A 20090-nucleotide genomic window follows, 5' to 3' on the forward strand; every position below is an offset into this window, starting at 1 on the left:
AACAAATTTCGAACATTTATTAACAGAATATATAGATACTGGAAAAGTAGGTATATCTACCGCATTAGACGATCATAAGTACAATATTTTACAACAAAAAATATTAGATTTATTCGAAGGGAACGTAAATGTGAAATTTGTAAGATGTTCGTACAATGCAAAAGAAACAGAAAGTGAAGACCAAGTTTATAGAGAGATCCAACGATATCATAAGAATGAAACGGGACATGCAGGCATAAATGAAAATTTTGAAGGTTTAAAACGGCTGATATATTTCCGTAAACTTAAAGAATGCATACAGAAGTTTGTAGCAGATGTACATACGATCGCAACCCTATCAAAAAAAAGTTTAAATTTACAGATATTCCGGCGGACACAAAGCAAATAGTACATATGGATGTGTATACAAATTTCAAATGCAATTTCTTAACCTTTATAGACCGCTTTTCGAAATTTGCAACTGCTTTTTATCTGGATCGTAATAATCAAACAATAATCGAAAAATTACGACTTTACAAATCCCAAAGAGGAAATTTTTATAAAAATATATTTGATAATGAGTTCAAGAGCGTTAATATAAAAGATTTTCTTAAAACTGAAAACATAGATTTACATTTTGTTAAGCCAAGTAACCACACAGGCAATAGTGATATTGAGCGACTCCATAGTACATTAGCGGAAAAAATAAGAATTTTGTATATTGAAAACAAAGAATTAAACATAAAAGATAAATGAGTAGGGCTGTAGAATTTTATAATAATAGCTATCATTCTGTTACAAGATATAAACCAATCGGTGTTGAATATGGGAATTATAACAAAAAAATTATTTATGAAAATATTTTAAAATTTAAACAAATTATCTTAAAAAAAGAAATAAAAAGAGAGAAATATTTATGAATAATAGGAAAGAAGGATATATCAAAAGCTATAAGTTTTTACGACATAAAAACAAACCAATGTTTAGATTTAATAATTTACAAAATGTTCATAGTTCAAACATAAAAAAAACAATCAAAATTTTAAGGAAAACATTGAAATCTCATTTAAATTTATATAAAATTAGTATTAAACTCAGGAGAGTTTTAAATCTAAGCGCTGCACACTGGTCGATTTCATAGGCCAAAAGTAAAAAAATAAAAGTTTGAAGTTTACCACTGTTTGTATCAAGGCTATTTCTTAAAACACCAATAAGACTAACGGTGAATACATTTTTGGTCTATCCCATTCGTAGGGGCTTCGAAAAGCAAGAGAAGTGAGACAATAGAAACACACGGACTGTGCAGTAAAAATAGTTTAAAAATTAGCTCTTATAATAAATTAAATTGCGATATAAAATCGTGTTTAATCACCATACATTGAAATGATTATTGATAATAAAGGCATATGTTTTATAACAAAGTAGTTTTTATGTAATAATATGTTGTTTTATTATTTTAAAATAATTGTTTTATAAGTGCCCTTTTGAGTGGTATGTTTTTCCTTGTACATCGATTTAAGGTATACAAAAAGTTGTGATCCCTGTCTCGCCCTTAGATGAAATAAGTTTGTTTATATTAGATAAAGTTTTCTAAGTCTATGCTTTTGATTTCAGCTGCAAATTTTTGCAACTTTCTTTGTTATTCATGTGATTTTTTGGGTGTTATTTTTTATAGTTTTTTGTATTTACGAGCATGTACACTCGTGCATATTTTATTGTTTTTTATGTTTTTTTTTCATCATACATATATACACATATTTGAGCTTTGGTTTTCATTTTATCATTTTCTCACTTTTATCAAATGTTTGTTTTATACGTACTTTTATTTAGGCACATCATATATGTGGTGTAAGCTTTCACGCCTATATATTTTTTAATTTTGGTGTTTAGGAAATGTGTGAAGAAATATCACTTGTCACCGAAGCAAATTTAATAAAGCTTCATTATTTACTTATAAGAAGCTTCGTTAACAAAAAACTTGATAATAATAATGATATGAATCCAATAATAATGAGTGGAATGAGTCCTCTAATTACCTATTATCAATAAGAATATGTGGCTTTGATGGCAATTCTGGTCAGAGCAAATATAAGCAGAAATTTGAAAATAATAATTTGGAAAGTAATAATTTATTTGTCACGGCATATGTCCCTGTATAACTGATAATCAAATCGCAAAATGATGAAGAGCACAAACAAATTTGGAAAAACTGCAGACCGACTTTCGTCCACCTGCTACTGCCGTCCTCTTCGAATTCAATTTCAAAAGGAATTAGTTTAATAAACTCTCAATGCACTAGATTTGCGCTAGTTCCTGCAAAGGAATTAACTTCAAAATATTTCTTCCTTCGTCAGTCCGTAAAATTTTAATTCACGCTCCTAATGTTATTCACTATGCACCAGTTTCAATTGTAGAGCTCTCATAAGAATCTGCTGAGTCAAGCAATAAGGACGTGAGGATGTATCGACTTTATCATACATGAAAGAACTAACGGATCGCTACAAATCAGGACTTGCTAAACCGTTTGCTTTTTGAGCTTAGATCCTTTCATCACCAGTCAAAGAAACTATCATGCAAAAGTAAATCAATTTTATTAAAATCAGTTTTTGATTTAGTTGAATAATATAAAAAAGAATTCATTTTTCGGTTATAAATTTTTTTAATTTATTATAATTAATTAAAATTTGTTACCATCGGGGGGTGGCAGAGGGAGAATGTGCGATGGAGAGGGAGAGTTTGAAAGCTTTGGCAAAAGTTTCACTTTTATATATGCAGTGGAAGTATTTTTGGCCGCTGATTCCATACAAGACCGACCACTGTGCGATGGAGAAATTATGTATGTATCTACATAATTTATGTATAAACATAATAATATGTATAAACATAAATTATGTTTATAAACATTGTATATTTTATTTTTTCTTTAAGCTATTAATTCTTATTACAATAACTGTTACGATTCTCTCGTACTAAAATTACAATAAAGCATTAAGTTTTGATCACTCTTCGGAATCGGATGTTTTAATACACATAACTCGCGCGTTCCGAAGTACAGTTGCGGCGGAAGAAATGTACTTGCTGCGTATTCTTGGTTAAATTTTAGTTTTCCTTATAATCATTTATGTGTATGCAGTAATTTAGCTATACTAATCTGAATTAAAATTTAAATTTATCACAGTTACATTTTACAATTCATCACACAATTACGAAAGGAATTCGATTTAAATAATTATAATCATTCATCATAATTTTTTTTCATTGAGTTATAAAATACATAAGAAATAAAAAATTTTCCCAAAAATAATCAAACTTTAACTGTTAATATCTTTTAAACGTATGGGTTTACGAAGAAATCATAATAGACCTTCTTTGTAGAGCATTTCTACAAAATCTAAGGAACAAGATATTTTTTCAAGTAGTTGGAAGCGAGATATAAATTTTTCTATCTAATAATAAGAAAAAATAGAAAACTGTATGTAGGAGGACCTTCCCGTTACAAATAAAAACTCATGTATGGAGAGCCTTTCGTAGAGGTGTCTAGGAACCTATTTTTCCAAGTACCAAACGAAAAAAAAAATCTTTTTGAATCACTCTAATATATATACATATATTTTTTATTTCGATTGTGTATACTTATACATACATATTATATTAATATATTACTATAAGCATTCATAAAAATTGTTTTTAAAATTCATATTCTTATTTTATCATAAACCGCTGTGTATTGATAACATTTACTTATATAGTTTTACAATATTGTAAGGCCACGGTTGACACTTGGTATTAACAGGGACATCATTTTTTTATCGGTTACCCAAGTTGAGTGAATTAGAGCTATAAACAAAGGGACGCAAGGCTACGTTACCGGATACATTATGTGCATATTTTGGACTAATGGCAGATAGCGAAAGTGAGGAGGACAGTACGAACGTCGGAGAACCAGCTTGCACGGTGTGCCCTAACCTCGTTGAGCGTACACCGTTCACTTTCCGCGACATTCAATATTCGTTAAGTCTGTTTAGTGGTGTAGGTGGAAGAGTGGGTTAAGGAATTTGCAGAAAATGCTTTGGCTGTACAATGGTCGGTAAAAATACATATGTATATGTAAGTCAAGCAACTCCGCAAATGTGCGTCGGCGGTTTATCCATAAGAAACAAATTCATGGTGGACGGTGCCTTAGATGTCAAAAAAGGCAAAGATCATCTTTCCTCTTGGATTTGCTCATTCTTCCAGTCTTCATCAGCGACCTCTTCCTGGCCCTCCAAAACGGCCTGATGACACCGAAACACACCACTTCTTGTTAAAGCAACATCTGGGTAAGCCTGCTTGATATATCAATCGTCTCTGTCGCAGATTTACCGAGTTTCAACAGAATTTAATTGCGTGCCTCTGCTCTACCGATTGGAGACAACTGACCAGCAGGTAGGAACCCCCGCGGCGCACAGTGGCACCGTTCCATACATTTCTTGGAAAAAAATAGAAGGAGTGGTCGTTCAACAATGAAACTTTACAGAAACACCTCTCTGGACTAAATTAAGAAATTTTGAAAAATTCTTGGAAAACCGCCCTCTGCCACATCCACCTCCCATATAACTGCAATTGCCACAATTTTTTATTTTTGGACCTAGGGACTTGAAATTCGGGACACTTCTTAATTGAGTTCTCCTGATGAAAAAAAAATAAACTTAAACACAAAGTGACGTTATTTATACCTTTAGTTAGTTTAGTTCTAAGGAAATTTTGTTCGAATGACGCCTTAAGCTACTTATGTAAGGATCCGAAGTTATAAGAAGTCTGTTGAAGACATCAGTATTTGCGGAAATTCGATCAGACTTTATCGAAGGGACGGTAATTGGCGGTTGTTTTTTTTTTTTTAATTGAAAGTACAGACTCGGAACTTTCATTTTTTTATAGTAAGAGGGCTAAGCAAGGCAAAGCACATAAAGTTTTTTTCCATCAAAAATGAAAAGTTGATATTTTTTAGTATGATTTTTGAAAAATTATAAAAATTAGCTCACTTTGCCAATTTCAATAATTTTTTTTTTATAAACAAGTAGGTGCTATATTTTCACTAAAAAATAAAAGAAAAGCCATAGCTATAAACTTACACACAAAAAAAATTCTTTATTTGGACAATAATTTTAATCTGATTTTATTGAATAATTTTCCGTCGACTTCTGTTAGTTTTCTTAACTATAAAATTTTACTTTTTACAAAAAACCTTGTTGAATTTTTCTTATCCAAATATTTCTTTACAAAACAAAATCTTTAAAATTTTGAAATTGGAAAGTGGAAAAATCCTATTTTTTCCGCCGAAATGCCACTGTGCGGCGGAAGAAAATCAGTCCTATTACTTTCCAGACAAACCCTGTATGCGTCGCAACACCACATCTGCGGAAGAAAAATATCACTCTTATGAGTTGGAGGAGCTGGCCATTGTAGAGGCTCGGAAAAAATCGTGCGCATACCTGCAATTATCGACTATAACCCATTCACACTGACAATAAGGAAAACGAACGAGCCACTTAGGGTTTTTCCTACACGATTTTGATTATCTAATTGAACATAGAAGTGATAGCAAACTAACGCAGGCTGACGCGCTCAGTAGGGTATCCTGACTTCTTTTGGAAGATGCGGTGCTTTATCGCCTTCAGCAAGGTCAACTAGGAGAAGGAATACAGGACATACGAATGTTTATATATTAAACGGGAGGTACTCTATAAGGATCAAATTAGGGATCTCATAGTGGTACCAGCATAGATGGTGGATGAAATTATTCGAATAGCTAATAGACAGGGAAATTTTTCAACTTAGAAGACTCAGAAGAAAGTGATTAGGAGCTGTATATAATATATTATTACAGACAGGAAAGCCGGCAATAGTCAAAGACGACGAACCTGTCAGGACAAATCATATAGACTATGTACATATGCCCAAGGCAAACAACAACAAATCCTATAATCATATTTTGTTAGGAGATGCTTTAACGAAATTCTTATGTTTGTATCCCACGCGAACAACGTGTGCAGAAAGTGTAATAACAAGTCTTAACCCTTTCGCGTCGGAGTTCTATTTCGGTTTCCAGGATATTTTTGTGGCATTTTGTTTCCAAAATGTGCAAATAACGTTAAAAAAACATGTTCTGCGTACTTAAGAAATCGCTATGTCCTTTCCTGGGACATTTTATCCCAATAAGGTTTTATATATAAGTCTCTATAAGAATGTCTCATGTTGAAAAACTATTAATTATGAAATATTATATATATGTATATATATTATATAATGTTGTAGCTTTTCTGCTGGGAAAACATTTATTTATTAGGGAGTAAAGCCGTTTAAACATAGTGAATTATTACTTTCGGAGCCAATAGCAAATGTAATTCGTTCTTATTTCCTTTTGTAAAGAAGTGCACCGTACGCAACGACGTCGAGAAAGCCCTTTTATTGGTAAACGATCGCCTATATTCAATAATTCAGTGCATGTACGTTTACTTGGTCTTCCGCCTATCCGACGAGTTTTTATTTTTTGTGTTTGTTCCTTCCTTGCGATTGAAGTCATTGTGAACAATCCAAGCATTTATTGTGGAAAGCATCAGTACTTTGAAAAATACTTTCTTCCCCCACCTCTGAGATTTTCGATATAGCTCGTATACCGCTAATTTTTGATCGGCCAGGTCTACGCCGCCCATTATACGATTGTAGTCCACAATAGCTGAGGGACAATCATCTTGTTCCCTTTTATCATTCTTTTGTTTTTTTGTCTATATTGGATATTATTGGCTTGTGGCAGTTAGCAGTACTTCCTTGGAAACCATCCGACGCGTAGCCATTATAACATCATAGCTTATTTGGAACTGACCTTGCCGACGTACTAGTCGCGACTCGAACTCCGGAGTTTCCTTTCAATTTCGCATATATGTTCCAATCGTAGGAAAATGAATAGTTTTCATTAGTGAAACTGATGTGAAAAATCGGTTGAATGTAATAACCACTTCCTTTTCACGGATAGTACTAGCCAACTTTGTAACAACCCTTTCACTAAGTGTGCCAGCAAGATTTGGAGTGATATCTTTGCTAGTGTATACATTCAAATCGTACGTACATTCTATCGTTGCATCGCATCGCAACCGAATTTTAACACCGCGTTTAATTAGCTTCATGGGCTTGTATTGTTTTAGACTAAATCGTCCTTTTAGTTTTTATACTCTCGCAACAAAGTTGCTAAGGAGAGTATTATAATTTTGTTCACATAACGGTTGTTTGTAAGTACTAAAACTAAAAGTGTCAGATATAGGGTTATATATATCAAAGTGATCAGGGTGACGAGTAGAGTTGAAATCCGGATGTCTGTCTGTCCGTCCGTCCGTCCGTCCGTCCGTGCAAGCTGTAACTTGCGTAAAAATTGAGATATCGTGATGAAACTTGGTACGCGTATTTCTTGGCTCCATAAGAAGGTTAAGTTCGAAGATGGGCAAAATCGGCCCACTGCTACGCCCACAAAATGGCGAAAACCGAAAACCTATAAAGTGTCATAACTAAGCCATAAATAAAGATATTAAAATGAAATTTGGCACAAAGGATCGCATTAGGGAGGGGCATATTTGCACGTAGTTTTTTGGAAAAGTGGGCGTGGCCCCGCCCCCTACTAAGTTTTTTGTACATATCTCGGAAACTACTACAGCTATGTCAACCAACCTCTACACAGTCGTTTCCTTCAGGCATTTCCATATACAATTCAAAAATGGAAGAAATCGGATAATAACCACGCCCACCTCCCAAACAAAGGTTATGTTGAAAATCACTAAAAGTGCGTTAACGGACTAACAAAAAACGTCAGAAACACAAAATTTTATGGAAGAAATTGCAGAAGGAAGCTTCACCCAGGCGTTTTTTAAAAATTGAAAATGGGCGTGGCGCCGCCCACTTATGGACCAAAAACCATATCTCAGGAACTACTAGACCGATTTCAATGAAATTCGGTACGTAATATTTTCTTAACACCCTGATGACATGTACAAAATATAGGTGAAATCGGTTCACAACCACGCCTTCTTCCAATATAACAATATTTTGAATTCCATCTGATGCCTTTTCTGTATAATACGAGTACATACATTAGGAACCAATGATGATAGCGGAATAAAACTTTACAAAAATACGGTATTTGAAAAATATGTAAATGACGGATAATGAAATATCGATTATCACTTTATCATGCGAGAGTATAAAATGTTCGGTGACACCCTTACTTGTTTTGCCATGCATTCGTCGATGGATTGAAATGGACTGTCGCTTCTTACACGCATGAAGCGGTTTTTCATGCACGCGATGACTTCAGCAAAATAGTAATCTTTTGGAGCATTGTTTGGTTCGTTGCAATCATTCAAATATAACTTCGAAGAAACTAATGTGAAGCGATAACGAGAAATACTATTTTTTATCAATTAATTTCCCATTGACACTTGTTTGCTCCAATAATCCCGTAAAGACGGTAAATGATTGTAGTGCATGACAATTAATACACCTAGAAATACCAAAATTTCATGTTCATCCGTTAGGGCCCAATTAGCATTTTCCTCTCTATTCAGTTTTCTTATTCGCTGAGTTGTACACTGTACGATGAAAATGCACAAACTTTTTGGGAAAAGCTTTCTGAATGCATTGAACTCGACAGCTCCTCAAGGAAAAGATCAGAACTTGCAAATCTCTTTTCAAAGGCATTTCAAATTTGGGTTCAAAGTTCACCCCTTCCGTTAGGTAACTGATTCATTTGCGGCATTTTCACATAGTTCTTCTTCCTCTGCGGAAATTGAACCTAAGTCGTCTTCAGGCTGTTCTTCGTCGTCCGATTCAGAATAGGTACCATCCCTGCCATCTTCGCCCGCTTCAGTAATATTTACCTCGTCTGACGAAGTTACATAGCTGCTCTCAGAAAGACTAAAATCTTCATCGTCGAAGCTTTCGCACAATACTATATATCTGCCATCTCTTCTTCTGTGTACTTCTTTTTGACATCTGTAAAAAACAATATTGGGACAAATAAATCCCATATTAAACTCATATTGTGGTAATACACCCCAAGAATTGAAATTTTTATAAAACTCACCGTTCTGAATATTTTTTAAATGTTTTAAAAATATATAGATTTTCGAATCCAGGTGGGATATATTGTTCCAGTAGGCGCGACAGGTTTAAAAAAACAGCAGTTTTTTGTTAACCCAAAACGTATTATAACCTACAACGCTCACATCGCATACCTACAAAGAAGGGATGCAACACCTTATGATCGCCTCAGGGGTTCCATGGCCAGAAACGATTCTTTTACACATGGCTCAAGCAGCTCACTACTTCCGGTCTTTGACCAAGTATCCTCTGGGTAGCCTAAGAACATCCGTTTAAAGGCGAGCTAAAGTGAGAAGGCAAAACATCCCCTGCATAGGGTTGTGCGCTAGGTTTGAGACCCGCCACGTAAAACAACCCCCCCAGTGAATAGGTATAACCAGCCTCGGATGAGAGACCCCCCTTTTAATGACGACCATTGCAAACGAAATAAGGACTACGAATTGAGGGCATGCACCTGGAATGTCCGGTCCCTTAATTGGGAAGGTGCCGCTGCCCTGCTGGTTGATGTCCTCGTAAAAACAAAGGCTGACATCACCGCCGTCCAAGAAATGCGATGGACGGGACAAGGACAGAGACGAGTAGGTCCTTGTGACATTTACTACAGTGGCCATATAAAGGAGCGCAACTTTGGTGTAGGATTCGTGGTGGGAGAGAGACTACGTCGCCGAGTACTATCATTCACTGCGGTGAATGAACGTCTAGCCACAATCCGCATCAAAGCGAGGTTCTTCAACATATCGCTGATTTGCGCCCACGCCCCGACGGAAGAGAAGGACGATGTGACCAAAGATGCCTTTTATGAGTGCTTGGAGCGCACTTATGAAGGCTGCCCCGCCACGATGTCAAAATCGTGCTTGGCGACTTTAACGCCAGGGTGGGCAAAGAAGGTGTCTTTGGCACTACGGTCGGTAAATTCGGCCTCCACGACGAAACATCCCCTAATGGGTTGAGGCTGATTGACTTCGCCGGGGCCCGAAATATGGTTATCTGTAGTACTAGATTCCAGCATAAGAAGATTCATCAAGCTACCTGGCTGTCTCCGGATCGAAAAACTACCAACCAGATCGATCATGTTGTGATAGATGGAAGACACGTTTCCAGTGTTTTAGATGTGCTTGCGCTCCGAAGTCCTAACATCGACTCGGACCACTATCTTGTTGCAGCTAAGACTCGCACCCGCCTCTGTGCAGCAAAAACGCGCGCCACCAAACACGAGGAAGGTTCGACGTCGAGAAGCTGCAATCACAACAGACAGCCGAACGATTTTCTACTCGGCTTGCACTCCTGCTCTCTGAGAGCACTCGTCAACAACTCGGTATAAAGGGAACTGTGGGACGGCATTTCAAACTCCTTACGTACAGCTGCAACCGAAACCATTGGTTTTCGGAAAGTGCAAAAGAACAGCTGGTACGACGAGGAGTGCCGTGTCGAAGCGGAGAGAAAACAGGCTGCCTACCTCGCAACGTTACGATCGACCACTACACGTGCGGGATGGGATAGATACCGAGAGTTGAAGAGGGAAGCGAGACGCATTTGTAGACAGAAGAAGAAAGAGGCTGAAATGCGTGAGTACGAAGAGCTTTGATAAGCTGGCTGACAGGGGTAATGCTCGAAAAATTCTACGAAAAATGCGGCGGCTTACGGAAGGTTTCAAGACCGGAGCGTATTCCTGTAGAACCCCCAAAGGTGATCTAGTCACTGATGCCCAGAGCATACTTAAATTATGGAGGGAACACTTATCCAGCCTGCTGAATGGCAGTGAACGCACAACACCAGGAGAAGGGAGAACCCGATTCCCAATCGATGACGATGGAGCAGACGTTCCATTACCCGACCATGAAGAAGTTCGAATAGCAATTGCCCGCCTGAAGAACAACAAAGCGGCAGGGGCCGACGGATTGCTGGCCGAGCTATTCAAACACGGCGGCGAAGAACTGATAAGGTGCATGCATCAGCTTCTTTGTAAAATATGGTCGGACGAAAGCATGCCCAACGATTGGAATTTAAGTGTGCTATGCCCAATCCATAAAAAAGGAGACCGCAAAATCTGCGCCAACTACCGTGGGATTAGCCTCCTCAACATCGCATATAAGGTTCTATCGAGCGTATTGTGTGAAAGATTAAAGCCCACCGTCAACAAACTGATTGGACCTTATCAGTGTGGCTTCAGACCTGGCAAATCAACAACCGACCAGATATTCATCATGCGCCAAATCTTAGAAAAGACCCGTGAAAGGAGAATCGACACACACCACCTCTTCGTCGATTTCAAAGCTGCTTTCGACAGCACGAAAAGGAGCTGCCTTTATGCCGCGATGTCTGAATTTGGTATCCCCGCAAAACTAATACGGCTGTGTAAACTGACGTTGAGTAACACCAAAAGCTCCGTCAAGATCGGGAAGGACCTCTCCGAGCCGTTCGATACCAAACGAAGTTTCAGACAAGGCGATTCCCTATCGTGCGACTTCTTCAACCTGCTTTTGGAGAAAATAGTTCGAGCCGCAGAACTAAATAGAGAAGGTACCATCTTCTATAAGAGTGTACAGCTGTTGGCGTATGTCGATGATATTGATATCATCGGCCTCAACACCCGCGCCGTTAGTTCTGCTTTCTCCAGGCTGGACAAGGAAGCACAGAAAATGGGTCTGGCAGTGAACGAGGGCAAGATAAATATCTCCTGTCATCAAACAAACAGTCGTCGCATTCGCGACTTGGCACTCACGTCACTGTTGACAGTCATAACTTTGAAGTTGTAGATAATTTCGTCTATCTTGGAACCAGCGTAAACACCACCAACAATGTCAGTCTAGAAATCCAACGCAGAATAACTCTTGCCAACAGGTGTTACTTCGGACTGAGTAGGCAATTGAGAAGCAAAGTCCTCTCTTGACAAACAAAAACCAAACTCTATAAGTCACCCATAATTCCCGTCCTCCTATATGGTGCAGAGTCTCTACGATGTCAACAACGGATGAGTCGACGTTGCGATTTTTCGAAAGAAAAGTTCTGCGAAAGATTTATGTTCCTTTGCGCGTTAGCCACGGCGAATATCGCATCCGATGGAATGATGAGCTGTACGAGATATACGACGACAGCGGCATAATTCAGCGAATTAAAAGACAGCGGCTACGCTGGCTAGGTCATGTTGTCCGGATGGACGGAAACACTCCAGCTCTGCAAATATTCGACGCAGTAACCGCCGGGGGAAGCAGAGGAAGAGGAAGACCTCCACTCCGTTGGAAGGACCAAGTGGAGAAGGACCTGGCTTCGCTTGGAATATCCAATTGGCGCCACGTAGCGAAAAGAAGAAACGACTGGCGCGCTGTTGTTAACTCGGCTATAATCGCTTAAGCGATTCCTACGCCAATTAAGAAGAAGAAGATAAATTTGTGTACTTTGAGTATTGAATTGTATTTTAATTTCCTAATGTATACATAAGTATATTATACAGAGAAGGCATCAGATGGAATTCAAAATAGCGTTACATTGGAACAAGTCGTGGTTGTGAACCGATTTAACCCATATTTCGTACATGTCATCAGAGTGTTAAGAAAATATTATATACCGAATTTCATTGAAATCGGTTTAGTAGTTCCGGAGATATGGTTTTTGATCCATAAGTGGGCGACGCCACGCCCATTTTCAATTTAAAAAAAAAACCTGGGTGCAACTTTCTTCTGCCATTTCTTCCGTAAATTTAGTGTTTCTGACGTTTTTTGTTAGTCGGTTAACGCACTTTTAGTGATTGTCAACATATCCTTTGTATGGGAGGTGGGCGTGGTTATTATCCGATTTCTTCCATTTTTGAACTGTATATGGAAATGCCTGAAGGAAACGATTCTATAGAGTTTGGTTGACATAGCTATAGTAGTTTCCGAGATATGTACAAAAAACTTAGTAGGGGGCGGGGCCACGCCCACTTTTCCAAAAAATTACGTCCAAACATGTCCCTCCCTAATGCGATCCTTTGTGCCAAATTTCACTTTAATATCTTTAAATATTTTAACAACAGCGCTCCAGTCGTTTCCCCTTTTGGCTATGTGGCAACAATTGGATATAACAAGCGAAGCCTTGGTCTTTCTAACGGAGTGGAGGCCTTCCTCTTCTTCTGCTTCCCCCGTCGGGTAATGCGTCGAAGTCAAGAGAGGACTTCACTTCTCAATTGCCTACTCAGACCGAAGTAGCACCTGTTGGTAAGAGTTATTCTGCGTTGGATTTCGAGGCTGACATTATTGTTGGTGTTGACACTGGTTCCAAGATAGACGAAATTATCTACACCTTCAAAGTTATAACTGTAAACAGTAACATGAGAGCTTAGTCGGTAGTGTGACGACTGAATGTTTGATTACTGCAGATATTTCGTCTTGCCTTCGTTTACTACCAGACCCATGGTCTTCACTTCATTATCCAGTCTGGAGAAAGCTCTTTTTCGTGCTGTCAAAAGCAGCTATAAAGTCGACGAAGAGGTGGTGTGTGTCGATTCTCTTTCCACGGGTATTTTCGAAGATTTGGCACATGGTGAATACCTGGAGAGCTGTTGACGGTGGGGTTTAATCTTTCACACAAAACGCTCTATATTCATAATCTTATACGCGATGATGAGGAGACTTATCCCACGGTATTTGGCGCAGATTGTGGAATCTCTCTTTTTGTGGAGTAGGCAGAGCACACTTAAATTCCAGTCTTTAGGTATGCTTTCGTCCGACTGTATTTCAGAAAAAGCTGATGCATGCTCCATCGGTCCCCACCGCTTTGTATGTAGTTCTTCAGCCGGGTAATTGCTTTTCGAACTTCTTCATGGTCGGGCAATGGAACGTCTGTTTCATCGTCATCGATTGTGAAACCAGGTTCGCCTTCTCCTGGCGTTATTCTTTCACTACTATTCAGCAGTTTGCAGAAGTGTTCCCTCCATAGTTTTAGTATACTTTGGGCATCGGACACTAGATCACCTCTACAAGAGTATGCTCCGGTATTGAAACATTCTGTTAGTCGCCGCATCTTTTCGTAGAATCTTATAGCATTACCCTTGTCGACTAGCTTGTCAAGCTCTTCGTACTCACGCATTTCGGCCTCTTTCTTTTTCTGTCTGCAAATGCGTCTCGCTTCCCTCTTTAATTCTCGGTATCTATTCCATTCCGCACGTACTGTTGTCGATCGTAACGTTGCGAGGTAGGCAGTCTGCTTTCTCTCCCCTGCGACACGGCACTTGGTACCCCTGAGGAGGTAATCCTAATAGTACCAGCGTAGTATTTGCGTTTTCCGAAAACTAATGGTTTCGTTTGCAGCTCTACGTAAAAAGCTTGAATTCCGTCACACATTTTCTTATAACGAGTTGCTGATGAGTGCTCTCAGAGAGCAGGAGTGCAAGCCGAGTAGATAAACATCGTTCGACTGTTTGTTGTTATTGGAGCTTTTCGGCGTCGAACCTTCCTTGTGTTTGCTTTTGTGTTTTTTCGCTGCACAGAGGCATTTGGGTATCTTGGCTGCAACAAGATAGTGGTCCGAGTCGATGTTACGACCTCGGCGCGTACGCACATCTGAAGCACTGAAAACATTTCTTCCGTCTATCCCATCATGATCAATCTGGTTGGTGGCTTTTCGAACCGGAGACAGCCAGGTAGCTTGGTAAATATTTCTATGCGGGAAAATGGTGCTACAGATAACCATATTTCCGGCCCCCGGCGAATGCGGTCAGCCTCAGCCCGTTTGGGGATATTTCCTTGTGGAGTCTGAATTTACCGACTGTTGTGCCAAAGATACCTTCTTTGCCCACCCTGGCGTTAAAGTAACCGAGCACGATTTTGATCGTGACGGAGAAGCTCTCATAGGTGCGCTCCAAGCGCTGATAGAATACATCTTTAGTCACCTGATCCCTTTCTTCCATCAGAGCGTGAGCGCCAATAAGTGATATGTTGGAGAACTCCGCTTTGATGCGGACCGTGGCTAGACGTTCAACCACCGGAGTGAATGACAGTACTCGGCGATGGAGTCTCTGTCTCTGTCCCATCACGAATTCCGCACCGAGTTTGCGCCCCGCCTCTGGCTTTGTCCAGCTGGGCAGTGACACCTTCCCAATTAAGGGAGCGGACATTCCAGGTGCATGTTATGTCACTTATCAGAGGCTGTTGTTTCCTTTTCATTGGGGTCGTTTTTTACGTGGCGGACACAGTCCTGGGGAGGGAATGTTTCGCCTTCTCATTTTAGCTCGCTTTCAAACGGATATTCTTTGGTTACTCAGAGAATACCTGATCACAGTGCGGAAATCGTGAGCTGCTTGAGCCATATGTAGAGGAATCCTTTCTGGCCACTCTCATGTGAATGGCAATAAGAGAACTTTGCTCAACTGCGTGAACTTCTACACATGACTCCATCCTCCAATACTCGCATTTATCCTTTGATCAAGCTAAGCTAAATAGGTTGCATAGACGTTAACCAAGAGTCCGTTCGACTACTCACTGAATCATACAGAATAAAAGCCCTTCATACATTCTCAATGGAGATCTTCCACGACTGTTGGGTATAAAAAAAACAAGAGACCTTACAGAAGCACAGAAATCTCAAATTGGAAAATCGAAAGTTCAGAAGCAACCATGCTAACTATCGAAATGGATTTAATGATTAGAACTTTAAGTCACCACTACCACTACCACCAAGGAATCATACTAAACCTCATCAATTTATCCCGGAGTTGGCATATCTGCCATCGCCTATACAATCATATAGACCCACTAAAATATGTTCAATACCATAGCAATACCTCCACAACCCAAGCCCCTTTATGAGACCACAGCAAAAACCACCAACACATAACCCACAACCCTTCTCAAAAAACACAGCAACATAGCCCATATTATAACCAACCTCCACGAGCAGCACCACCAAAATCACAACCGAAACCGGAGCCAGTGAATATCGATCCTAGCATAAGGACGAATGCAGTAAACGAATAGGCCGAATTTTCAATAAGCAAGGAAAAGACAGGAAAAATCTCATCTAACACGTCCACCAACTAAACAATAAAGAAATTTTTAAGTAAATACGAGCGTAGAGCGCGCCGAAGCTCCTTTTCCGGAAACTTATGTTCGACAACCACAATGAATATTACTCTTTTGAAATCTTGAATACCAAAACTAACAAACACGATCAGTACAACTACGATAACAACAACTTTTCAGACATTTGTTATTTAGGCTGAAAAACTCTTCCTTGCCTTACTTACATATATTGTAGAACCTAGAGTGGTGACACGATTAAAATTTCAGTGGACACAGAATCTAACAAAAATTACATACAGCAACATATGGCAAAAAAGAAAATCCAAAATGACAAGAACATTTTTGAAAATTCAGTGGTAGAATAGAAATCACTCATCGTACGTACGCCAACCTGTTTAGCCTACCAAATATCCAGCTTCTCTCACATCTTTTCATGCAATACTTGGCAGTAATACTCTTAAAGTATGATACTATCCGCAAACATTCATACTAAAGATAATTTCATGGCCATAAAAGACTCATATGGAATAAAACTAAAACAACTATCGTCACAAGACTTAAATCACGTCATTATCCGAGATAACCACATGAAAAGTTTTCAAACATTTCGACCTTTTCTAAGACCATAATGAAAAACTTTTGTATACTACAAAAGTCATTGCGAATATTAGAACCAACTCCGTTACAACAGTTTATACAAAGTATTATCCATACCCCATGTCTCTAAAAGAAGAAGTAGAAAAGCCAATAAAAGAATTGCTGGTCGAAGGAATCATAAGGCCTTCCCGTTCCCCATATAATTCACCCATTTGGATCGTTCCAAAAAAACAGGACGCATTCACGAAAAAACACAGGTTAGTTATAGATTTCAGAAAGCTTAACTCAATCGCAATAGACGATCGTTGCCCAATCACTGAGATAAATGAAGTGTTGGCACAACTAGGCAAAAGTAATTTTTTTCAGTAATATAGTAAATCTGAAAAGCTGTTTCCATTAAATCTATAAGAATCTGACATTGAGACGACTGCTTTATCAGTTAAAAATGACAATTCCAATCACCAACACCTAACGTACGGAGCAAGCCACAAAAACGGCAATTTAAAACTTAAAAGATAGAAAGTCATCCTAGCAGAATACGACCACGAAATCAGATACAAATCAGGCAGAACGAACATTACGAAATCATCAATAATAGTAACACACTCCGATGAAAGTTCAGGCAACAGAGAGCATATCAACGTATTTAAAAACCAAATATGGTTACTTAAAGAACTAGAAAATTCTCACGAATTGAAAATATCCTTTCCGACATACCGCAGACATATAATTACATCACATAATACCACTCATGACGTACTTGAAAGGTGAATTTTTAATTTATACTTTGCGTGTTTTTCGAATCGGTAAATTTTTTTTCTGTAAGTTGGTAGTACTGTTAGTGACATCTGTGCTAAATTTCACGTCAAAATATTCAACAGTATTTGGGATGCGCCTCGTTTTATGAGGCTCTAAAAGTGAGTTCCACGATTTTTACTATGTCTGAATTAATGAACAGAGAAGTGCGATTATTCACCATATCATACTGCATTAGTTATCTGTGATCATTTCGCCACATTTTCAACTAATATCGTGCCGCAACCACCGCATTCGCTTGATTTACCTTCGTGTAACTTCTGGCTATTCGGCAAATTCTCTTGACCCCTCCAAGGACACCGTTTTGAGTCAATTGAGGATATAAAAGCTGAATCGAAGAAGGCTCCAAGTGCTATGATGACTGGAAAATTCGTTGGCATAAGTGTATTGCAGTGGGAGGGGATTACTTTGAAGGAGATGAAATGAACCAAATTTACCTTTCAACTTGTTCACAGTAGTGTATAACATGTTAAAATGATACATACTATAAAACCTTCTGTAATTAATGGAATACTTACTTCTGAAAACATAATGGGCCAAATCGGAAAATTGTTCATGTTTAAACGGGGTCAAGAAAAAGTCAAATCCATGGCGAGCGGACGAGCGCGATGATCCAGTCCTTTGTTTTTAGTTGCGGTTGTCCGATGTCTTCGTGCATGTTCTTCTCAGTTATTGCGTGTGATATTATTCTTAAGTGTGGTGAATTATGTTAGTGTACGAGTATGGTGTATTGTTAGGGTGTGCCAGTTTTTCCAGGTAGAGTGGGGGGAGGCTTAACTCATTTAAACATACGGGGCCCCAGTTTTGCATTGTTTGCATTTTCTTTATTATTATGAAATATCGCGACGCCACGGCAGAGTGGCCGTGAATTGCGAACGGCATGTGGTAATTTTAAAAGTTTTTTCTTTCAGTGGGATGTTCCAGTTGTACAACAGCTTCCCATCAACTACCCTTAAGAAGAGCACTTATGTAGGGACGATAAGAGCTACCTCTGCTTTTGTTAGTCTACGAGCATTGACTTTATGTTTTATTTATTCAATTTGAGAATTTAGGAAACTATTAATTAAGCAATATTTTATGAGAAGTGTCGATTCTCTATCCTTTTGAGACAATTCTGTTATATGTTGTGTTTAAGTGCGTTTGCATTAATTTGGCAAGTAGTAGCACCTCATATAACTCAAGATTTTTGTATCAGGATTTTGTATCGTTTTTGGCGGCCATTATTGAATCGAGTAGCTGTGGCTTAGAGAAGTCCTAACAATACTGATCTTCTTTAGTTTTGTTTGTTATGGTTGGAAGTTAAGGGATTTGTCCTCAACTTGAGTTGGAATGGTGGTAACTGGTTCTGTAACTAGTCCACTTTGCGTCTCTTGGCAATTTTTAGAATTGTGGATTTCGTGATTTGCTTTTGCAATTGAACCCGTGGTTCTTTTTGTGTAAGCGCTTATTTGGAGTGAGTTGGGATATCTGCTGTAATGAAGTGGTGTGTTTTATGACAATATAAGCAATTAAATTTGCTTTTGCAATTTTTATATGTATGGGCAAGTGACAAGCAAATTTTGCAGAGTCTTTTTGACCTGACAAAATTATTTCGTTCGTTAATCCTAAAGTTTTTAAACTTCTCGCAAGATTTAAGTTTATGCCCTCTTTTACATGGTTCGCACAACGTTTGCTTTCTCTGTTCATATGTGAAGGATTGCGTTTTTGCCAAAATGAAATTATAGTCATTAAGAGCGAACTGTTTTACTACATATTACCCCTGCTTGACTTTTAGTTTTGTATGGGAGGTGATAAAATTTTTGCGCTTTCAATAGTTTGGTATGGTTGATGTATACGGCTGTAAACATGTCCCGGAAGGACAGCCATTCTTCATAACCTCCAAAAAATATTTCTGTGTCACATGCGGGCACTTCGACGGGGATGCCTAAACTTGCCTTTTGACTTTCTATTTGTGGCAGCTCTACTCTCAGATGAGGAGTACGTGCAATTGATTTTATTAGCTTTAATTGATCGGAGATCATTGCGTTTATTTCTTCATATTGGTCTAAGCAATTTTCGCAAATGTCGTAAGCCGATTATTTAAAATTATGTGGCAGATCTGAGTCGTCAGACTCTACATACTATGGCGTCATGAACCACTTAGAGACGAGTCCGAAAAATGTTATATTTGATTTCTAATGCCGATTCAGAGTTTTCATGAAGAGGCAAATCTAGAGCAGGATCTTAATGAACTGTCACATTGTGAAATAAATTTAACAACCTGTTTTGAGCGTGTAGCTCCTACAGGTGTATTTAAATTTTTTTCGTTATTTACCATTTTGTTATATTATATGTTAAAGTTTTTGTTATTCAATTTGTTAATTTAATTATTGAATACGCAGTTTTTCTTTATGTATATTTTTTAGGTTCTTACGTTGTTATATATGTAGGTACACACTAACACTTGGACTTGTATGTATGTATGTGTGTGCGTGTGAAGGTACTTATGTACATATGTTTTGTGCAATTGAGAGGTCGTTGAAGATATCAATACGCTTTTTCCATAAGTATACACAAATTGTTTCTATGATTTTATGA

General features: G+C 38.4%; 1 protein-coding gene and 1 pseudogene across 2 annotated transcripts in view; one reads left to right on the forward strand and one right to left on the reverse strand.

Moving 5' to 3' along the window:
- The window catches only part of LOC120780465 (nephrin-like), a 791640-nt gene that overhangs the window by 172959 nt on the left and 598591 nt on the right, over positions 1–20090 (forward strand). The gene's annotated exons all lie outside the window — the stretch shown is intronic.
- The window catches only part of LOC120780973, a 30511-nt pseudogene continuing 19156 nt past the window's right edge, over positions 8736–20090 (reverse strand).

The sequence above is a fragment of the Bactrocera tryoni genome, unplaced genomic scaffold, assembly GCF_016617805.1.
Source record: "Bactrocera tryoni isolate S06 unplaced genomic scaffold, CSIRO_BtryS06_freeze2 scaffold_25, whole genome shotgun sequence".
In the NCBI taxonomy this organism is placed as follows: Eukaryota; Metazoa; Arthropoda; class Insecta; order Diptera; family Tephritidae; genus Bactrocera; species Bactrocera tryoni.